Source organism: Argentina anserina, chromosome 3 (assembly GCF_933775445.1).
Source record: "Argentina anserina chromosome 3, drPotAnse1.1, whole genome shotgun sequence".
Taxonomy (NCBI): domain Eukaryota; kingdom Viridiplantae; phylum Streptophyta; class Magnoliopsida; order Rosales; family Rosaceae; genus Argentina; species Argentina anserina.
The window spans coordinates 17,836,201-17,845,542 of NC_065874.1; the positions used below are offsets into that span (position 1 = coordinate 17,836,201).

General features: G+C 33.7%; 1 long non-coding RNA gene across 2 annotated transcripts; it reads right to left on the bottom strand.

Annotated features, from left to right (window-relative positions):
• Positions 1–6,624: 6,624 nt before the first annotated feature.
• On the bottom strand, positions 6,625–7,822 carry LOC126788855 (uncharacterized). 2 transcript variants are annotated; one of them, XR_007671441.1, is made up of 4 exons: positions 7,716–7,822; positions 7,563–7,668; positions 7,273–7,371; positions 6,625–6,962 (listed from the first exon to the last, which is right to left on the bottom strand). It is a non-coding gene; the product is annotated as an uncharacterized LOC126788855 (long non-coding RNA). The 2 variants fall into 2 exon arrangements; XR_007671440.1 differs by having other exon boundaries at positions 6,625–7,371.
• Positions 7,823–9,342: the final 1,520 nt, after the last annotated feature.

Here is a 9,342-nt window from a genome sequence, read left to right on the forward strand (position 1 = left end):
AAGAAGATTATAGGAAAAACCATTCAACATATGAAATTCAGCATAAAATAAGTTTAATTTAAACTATCATGATTACCATTGATGACAGACAACATAGAATAGTGGTGTTTGAACTTTGAAGTGTTTCATAAAGAGTTGTTCGTCCTGGTTGGTACACAGATAGCTGCATATATCTTCCGGAACTGGGAACTAGTTTCTTGTGTTCCAATTGAGATTCAAGCAGTGGCATCTGCATATATCTTTTGATATAATAGTATTGGCTAGGGTTTTGCATGAGAACTTGGAATAGGGATGGAGAATTGTTGGGGATGGATCCAGAAGGTGCTATCATCGTACATAAATGTCGACGCTGTGTCTTGTGAAGCCCTCATTTTATGTCTGTGGAGTTAGCAGCTTAATTAGCATATATATCCATCATCGATCCATATATAGTGTATCTATGTCTTGTGTTTAAGAGATTCGAGTTATTGTAAGCCATTTTTCCTCTTACGTACAGATTGGAACAAGTTACATGGGTTCAAATAGGATATTGAATCTTTATCATAGATCTTTCGAATATTAAGAGAATATAGATGGTAAAAAAAAAAATTGGGACTGTACGTACGTGCTATTAATTCAACGTACAGGATCTTCCATCCCAAACAGCTGAAATGCAAAAGGAGCATCCCGGAGTGTCCTGTATATGTAGTAATTAACAGCACTTCTTGGTCTCCCACTACTACTATTTCGATTCCCCCATTAGTAGTAGTTATCTTCTTCTTCTTCTTTATCCAATGCATCAGTAATGTGGTCTAGACTCTAGATGTTTCAGCAGCTTTGCCAAATGAAAACTATGAGACTGGATGGTTGAATGTGCTTTCCTTGGTTTTTAATTAGGAAACCATGCATGTAAATAAAAATTACAAAAGTATATAAATAGGACATTCTGCTTCATGTTATTACTGCTTGATTTATCATGCTCAACTTCAGCGGCGCGCAAACAAAATAAGTAATAGATCTCGCTGTAAATTTTTCTGTTGTATTTCTAAGTTCTGACATTTGGCTATACGATGCTTTGATTGTCAGGATAAATCACTGCTAGCTTATGTTGTTTGGAGATGAATGAGTGTGCAGGTTCCATTGATATGTCCTTTTTCTTAAAATTGCTGTGGCTGTGAAGTGTGAACATATATTGTTCTTGTCGAGATTCCAGATCCTCCCAAGCTAAGTCATCTATGAAATCCAATACATTTTAGAGACAGATTTTGTTCTTGACAGAATTTGTGGAGAGTTTAGGAAAAATCCCGGTATGCAAATTATGTGCGTCTTAATTATATTATATGCTACGTAGGAAAATTGCAAAGTAAACATGTCAAATGGACTTATACCTTTTAGAGACAAGATGAAATCAAATTCCAACAGTTTCATTGCACATCTTAACTTGCTTCATTGCAAATAGTGGGTACATTCCTAACGGTTTAGTTTTCGACAACTAAGAAAAAAACAAATTATAAAGAGAAATTTCTTATTGTAACCTAATTGAGAGAAATCAAACTATAAGGCAGAGATTGCTGCATGTAAGGCGTTTGAAGTAGACCGCCATCTTACCTAAATATTAGACTATAGAGCGACCAAGATTAGCCAAAGTGATTGCTACAATTTTCAATTCAAGAAAAAAAAAACAGTTTGCCTCCACTAGAAGAAATAAGGGCTGGGAGGACATCCACTTTGGTATCTATAGGGATATATATGAGTCTCTATTGAGCTATATGAACACTTACCACATTTGTGCTTTTCGCTAGTGTTCATATTGCTAACTTGGACATTTAATTTATGTCCCTTTATGTAGGTCTCATAATTTCTCATACTAGAAAGTAGAGTACAAACACAATACATTTGTACAAATACACTTCACCAATTGGGGACACTATAGCTAATTGTCTCTATTGCTTGACTTTCTTAATTACTTTTGACTCCTCCCTAGGGACTAAATTGCAAACTCTACATCAGACTACCAACATACAGTAAAACCTCATTAAATTAATATCTGATTAATTAATAACATTACTAAAATAATAATTTGTGTTAGTCCCAACTTGGTATTAACGTGCTAAATTAATAATTCGTTAAATTTATAATACAAATTAAAATTCAATAATTCATATAGATTTCATCAAATATATAAATTAATAACGACATAGTTTATATAACAAATTTTACATTTATGAGGATTTTATTAAAAACTTTTGTTGATTTAATTATCATCAAATATAATAACATTATACATTAAACAATATAATATTTTTTACAATGTAATACATCGGAAAAATAGTATATCTAATTTAAAAATGTCACATCACTCACATAAACAAAATAAAAGTTTTTTTTTTCAAAAAACTAAAAGAAAATAACTATTATACCTTGATAAATTATTAAGTTATTAATTAATTGATAAATTAATAGATTATTAATTTATCGGTATATTAATATCTAACTAAAATAATAAATTTCATCGGTTTTGAAACTATTAATTTATAGAGGTTTTACTGTATATATTCTTTAAACATTAAAAAATGAAAAATTAAGGGTAGTGAATATACTTAGCACTGCAGCTTCCCATTTTTATCCTAAGTAACTACCGTACTATAAGCAATCAATTTCCTACTACCATCCAAAGCTACAGAATACTGAGCACCACTCTGTTCTTATATATCAATTTTTTTTTATGGTTAAACACACACACACACACAACAGTATGTAAAATAATGCAACACATGTATAAGATTGTACGATTTTCTCTTGTGATATCAACATAAATGTAACAGACCACAACCCAATTATGTATTTATGTCTAACACATGACAATGCAGATACAATGCTTAACTTGATTTCGGTGCAGCACAACAGTAACAGTTGCACGGCTTTCATATTCCCTTTGGCAACTTGGAGCTCTGTGATTACAACAACATATTAGATGCCAACTATGGGGAAAACAACTTGATAGTAGAAAATTAGGTAACATAACTTCCAAAAATTACCCCAAATCCCAACTTTTTATTGTTCCGTTCTCGGAACCTGAATACATCCAGTTCCCATCACATTGAAACCCACTGTCACATAATTAGTATGTGAACCCAATCTCTAAAACCCTGCATTTTTGTTGCAAAACATTCACAACCCAATATCACACATCTGAATTAGTCAAACTCATACACCATAAGTGCAACAATAAGCAAACCAAAGCTCACAGCAACATGAAAAGCAGCCACACACTCCTCTTACCTGTGAACTAGGGGTGGCACTTCCGACCGAAAAACTGAAAACCGAACCGAAAAAACCGAACCGAAGCCAAAAAAAACCGAACCGAACACAAACCGAACTAAAATTTAGAAAAACGAACCGAACCAAATCAATTAGTTTGGTTTCTGGTTTGGGCACATAAAAAACCGAACCGAACTATTCATAAAATAATGCCGTATATCTTACAGAATATTTGATTTGATTATTGTGATTTTAGGTTTATATCATATATAATTATATGTTTCTCTTTTGTAGTGTTATATATGTATATATAATCATCTATGTATATATATATATATATATGTATGCCTATATATGTATGTTTCAAATAAGTTTACTAAAACAAACATATATATATATAATTATTATATATAAGTAGATGTATAATTACTAAATCCGCCTCAATATGAAGCAACTATATGAATGAAACTTCTCGGGATCGATCGACACCAGTCGATATGATTGATATATATATATAGTGACCCTGTAAAAATATCATCCAATTCGGACCTCGTTTGACCGTCGGAATTTCCGGTAAACCGAAAACAACACTAATATGTCATAAGAGAAGACCCATTACCAAAATGCGAACACCAAAAGCCGTTTGCATATCTGAAATCACCTAATTTTTGTCACCAATTATGTGCGGTCGTACCAAAGAAACTCATTTGGAAAATCCCCGGTCAATGAGGATTTTAATATGTCAAACGCCTCTTTTTTAGTTGACCGTTGGTACGAACGGTTAACCCGTGTCCAAAATGAACGAAATTTTTACGGTGTACCTAAACATATATACCGATCGCCTAACTGCCAACTAATGTATTATAACCTTTATATTATGTTTAAAATAAAACTATTGCATTATGAAGCGGCTATATGAAGGAAATTTCTCAGGATCGATCGACACCAACCGATCTGATCGGTATATATATTTAGTGACCCTATAAATTTTTTATCAAATTCAGACCTCGTTTAACCGTCGGCATTTTCGGTAAATCGAAAACACCACTAATATGCCTAAAGGGATGACCTATTACAAATATTCGAACGTCAAAAGTCGTTTGCATATCTGAAATCACCTAATTATTATTAACTATTGTGCGTGGGCGCACTAAAGAAATTTATTTGGCAAAGCCCAGGTCAATGTGGTTTCAATTTGTCAAAACGTTTTTTTTTAGTTAACCATTAGTACAAACGGTCAAACCATATCCAAAACGGACGAAATTTTTACGGGTTCCCTAAATATATATATATCGATCACATCTACTAGTGTCGATCAACCATATTTCAAACTGGAGTTGTCGATCGCCGAAATGTCCACTAATGTACCATAACCTTTATATTAGGTTTATAATAAAACTATCACATTATGAAATGACTATATGAATGAAACTTCTCGGAATTGATCGACATCATCCGATATGATCAATATATATATTTAGTGATCATTTTAAAATTTCATCCAATTTGAACCTCGTTTAACCGTCAGAATTTCCGGTAAACCAAAAACAACACTAATATGCCCTAAGGGGGGACCCATTACCAAGATGCGAAACCGGAAAGTTGTTTACATATTTGAAATCACCTATTTTTTTTCATCGATCATGCGTAGTTGCAACGAGGAAACTCATTTGGCAAAACCCCGGTCAATGTGGTTTTATTATGTGAAAACACATGTTTTTTGGTTAACCGTTGGTACGGACGGTCACATGTTAAAAACGGATGAAATTTTTACATGGTCCCTAAATATATATATCAATCACATCTACAGGTGTCGATCGACCATATTTCGAACTGGAGTTGTCAATCGCCAAAGTATCTACTAATGTATCATAACTTTTATATTAGGTTTATAATAAAACTATCACATTATGAAGCGACTATATGAAGGAAACTTCTCAGAATTGATCGACACCATCCTATGTGATCAGTATATATATATTTAGTGATCATTTTAAAATTTCATTCAATTCGGATCTCGTTTGACCGTCGAAATTTCCGGTAAACAAAAAAAAACACTAATATGTCATAAGGGGTGACCCATTACCAAGATGCGAATGCGGAAAGTTTTTAACATATTTGAAATCACATAATTTTTGTCATCGATCGTGCGTGGTTGCAACGAGGAAACTCATTTGGCAAAACCCCGGTCAATGAGGTTTTATTATGTGAAAACGCATTTTTTTTGGTTAACCATTGGTACGGACGGTCAAACCATGTTTAAAATTGATGAAATTTTTACATGGTCCCTAGATATATATATATCGATCACATCTATTGGTGTCGATCAACAATATTTCGAAACTAAAATTTATTTGTGACTTTTTTTAGAATGTTTTATAATATTATTTTATTGTTTAAAACCCTTAAATTAGAGTATTATATTTTTTTTCCTATACAAGCCCGCAAGACCCGTTGACGAGCCCTAGATTCAGTCTGGTTTAAAAAAAATTCCAAAAAAAAATCGAAAAAATCAAACCGAACCGAAGTTTAATTTCAATTCGGTTTCCGGTTTGAACCCAAAACCGAACCGTTTGGACCTAATTCCACCCCTACTGTCAACATTGTAAAATAAACAAAGCCTCAATCAATTCATTGAAGTTTCTGCATAACTACTATACATATCCTACCAGCTAATTTATATATGATAGTTCAGATACCAAGTAGATACATTGACTCCCAATAATGTAGATCCTAATAAACAGACTGACAATTATTATGCATTTACATGCAATCTCAAGGACATTTCTATAGCAAAGTAAATTCTAGTTGGCATACCATTTTTTGGGATTTCATAAGCAATCCTCTTACAAATTGTACAAATAACTTTTATTTTCTTTTTACCATCAGGTACCTCATGTACACTTACTGAACCGATAATAACAAAAGAGAAAAAACAAAACAAAAAAAAGGGTTTACCATATATGTCTATATTGTTGCTATTGCAGTGACTCACCTGAATGACACTTATTGAGCTATTTGTAACCCAATAGACTAGACTTCCCCACAAAAACAAAATTATATATATATATATATAGAAGACAATTTCCAATACCACAATAGGGAACACTCACAGAATCCACTATAACAAAGTCTATTTTCACCTAATTTGATAAAAAAAATGAATGAGGTGTACCTAGGGAACATTGTAGCCTATAAAAAAATAGAAAGAATGTTAGGAAATCCAAATAAAGCTTGTAGTACTGCAGTAAGATAGAAAGATTTAATCAATTGTGTGAAAAAAATAATTATAGTTATCAAAATCATGTACTTTCAGTTAACGGCTTAAACATTCTAAAGATTTGACAAATCTATGCAAACTCACTTGAGCTAATATGCCAAACTCGCCCTTCATTGTATTGAGAGAATATGTCTTGAAAGAAATCTGTATGTCAAAGAAAAAAACATCAGCTACAAATGTAGCACCCACATGTGGGACAATGGAGCATTTTTACTTCAATTTTGAACGTTCTTTGAACATATTTGACAATATAATCATCTGCAAAGTTCATATCAGCTCAAAACAAAAAATAAATAAATAACTCAAATCAGACAGAGACGAGGTACATAAGCAAATTATCTGAATATTGGCATAGTGCAAACCAGCAATCAGGAGAAGAAAGATGGGACTTGTAACACCGTGAGGTAATTTAGTCAAATTCTGGAACCACAGGTGTACCACCCTGAAAATGAAATAACCGAAATCCATGTTCATTTGCTTTTGGAACAAAAATCCTTGAAAGCAGTATATCTTAGAAAAGCATTGCAAAAGACAGAAATAAATTAAGATATTCCAATAGCTGACAAATAAACTGCACATATGTTCTTAGCAATCAAAGCGAGGATGATTATCCAGTGACATTCTGCAAATGGTAGTCAACCACAGGAAAAACATGGAATTTGCAGACCTGCCTCAATAAATCCACAAATTATCCATAGACTCCAAAACTTTAAAAGATAACAATACTCGAACTAATCATCACTATGGATTACCTGAACAAAGGGGAATGCAAGAAACCACAAGTACAAGGGGCATCCAATTTCCTTTCTTTCCTTGTGCAAAACAAAAAAGTTGATTGATGAAACTCTTTCCTGAGAACATTGGTGGCAGTGGATCACGCATTATGAGAAATGCATACGAGTTAAACAATAAATTTAACAAAACCACACAGCTACTTTGAATACAAACACTCGAATCTCATAATCAAAAATGCACATAATTAACCAAACAGCTTCAGAATCAACAAAAGCAGAGCAATTTACGCTACGAATTGAAAACTCACATTTGGGGAAAAACTGAGAGATCCTCTTCAACTTGTCTAGCTGCAGAATAAGTAATGGAAGCAATGCAAATCTCATAGCCGCATTAGAGGAGCAATCACTATCCACCTGCATACAATCCTGTTAAAAACCCAGAAAGGGGATTTGCAACTCACCACCATGAAACCTCTTTTCTAGGTCAGGCACCAACCCAAGACGAGAAAGCAAAGACCGAAGGCAAGCAAAAAACGAGCGGCGATCGGCCGGGAGAAGAAAACTCACCTTTTCGTTTTTACTAGGCGCGTGTGTTTTTGTTGGTCTCACTAAATCTCTATAAATTAAAAGGCTCGGAACCGAAAAAATTTATTATATTAACAAAATATTAATATATCGATACATTAATAATTTATTAATTTATCGATTAATTAATAACTTATTAATTTTTCAAGGTATAATAAATATTTTCTTTTATTTTTTCAAAAAATTGTTTTTTTATACACCACATTGTTGGATTTATCACAGATATCGTTGTTTAAATTATTATATTGTCTGATGTATTGTATTATCTTATTTGATGACTGTTAATCAACCAAATTCTTCAATGAAATCCTCATAATGTAAAATTTATTATATAAATTATGTCATTATTAATATATATATATATATATATATATATATTCGATAGGGTCTATAAAAATTCTCAAATTTCTATTATATTACAAATTTAGCAAAATATTAATTTAGCACGTTAGTCCCGAATTAGAATCGACAAAAAAATATTATTTTAACGAGGTTATTAATTAATCGAGTTAATTTCACGAGGTTCTATTGTGTGTTTTTTTGCAAAGGTTTGGATTTTCTATATAGGATACCAATAATGTCGTAGAAAGCATGCTGGTGTTTTGTGTTTGTACATTTAAGCATCAATGGGGACACTTATATGTCCCTAAATTCATAATGGGGACACAATGACTTAAGTGTCTCAATTTGCTACTTAGTAGGCACAAATATATGTCTCTGTTCTAATTGTCCCTATATGGCATATTTCTAGTAGTGCTCGTTGCTTAGTAAGAGTATTGAGCCGAACGCTTTACATATACCTCTTTGATTATGGACTTTGCAAATTAGGGGTGTGGAGAGAAGTTGTAAATCTTTTGAATGAACTGGTGAGTAGAAAAATGTTTCCAATTGCGCGCAGCTTGAGTGTTTGTTTATACTCTTTGTAAGGAGGGGACGGTTGTAGAAGCCACCAACGTGCTTGCGATGACCCAGAGAGGCAAATTTTTCACAACCCCGAAATTCGAATGATAAAAATTCAAATTCGAAGCCAGGAAAACTCTAAACAAATCTCAAATATATTGAAATTGTTCCGGGAGAATTACTATTCTACCCTTGTGTGTGTCTTAGCCTAATAGGTTTCCTGTTAGGAGATAGATTAGCATCTCCGTAATAGATTAGGACTCCGAATTCTACGGGATTGTGGTTTTGTAATGCCTATATATAGGCCCCCATATCATTCAATAATACACAATTATTTCATCCTGAAACACGTTATCAGCACGTTGCTCTAAAACCCTGAACTTTTAGAGCCCTAGAAAATTTTTTCTCTTCTCCGCCACCGGCCACCGTCGTCTCTGGCCTCCGACATCTTCCCGTCAACGTTCCTCGTCGGCACAGCCCCTGCTCGCCGTCGCTGCAGCCCCCCCCCCCCCCCCCCCCGCTGCTGCCCCTGCAGCCCTGCGCGCAGCCCCTGCATGCTACCCCCGCAGCCCCGCACGCTGCCCTGCCCTGCAGCCCCCGCAT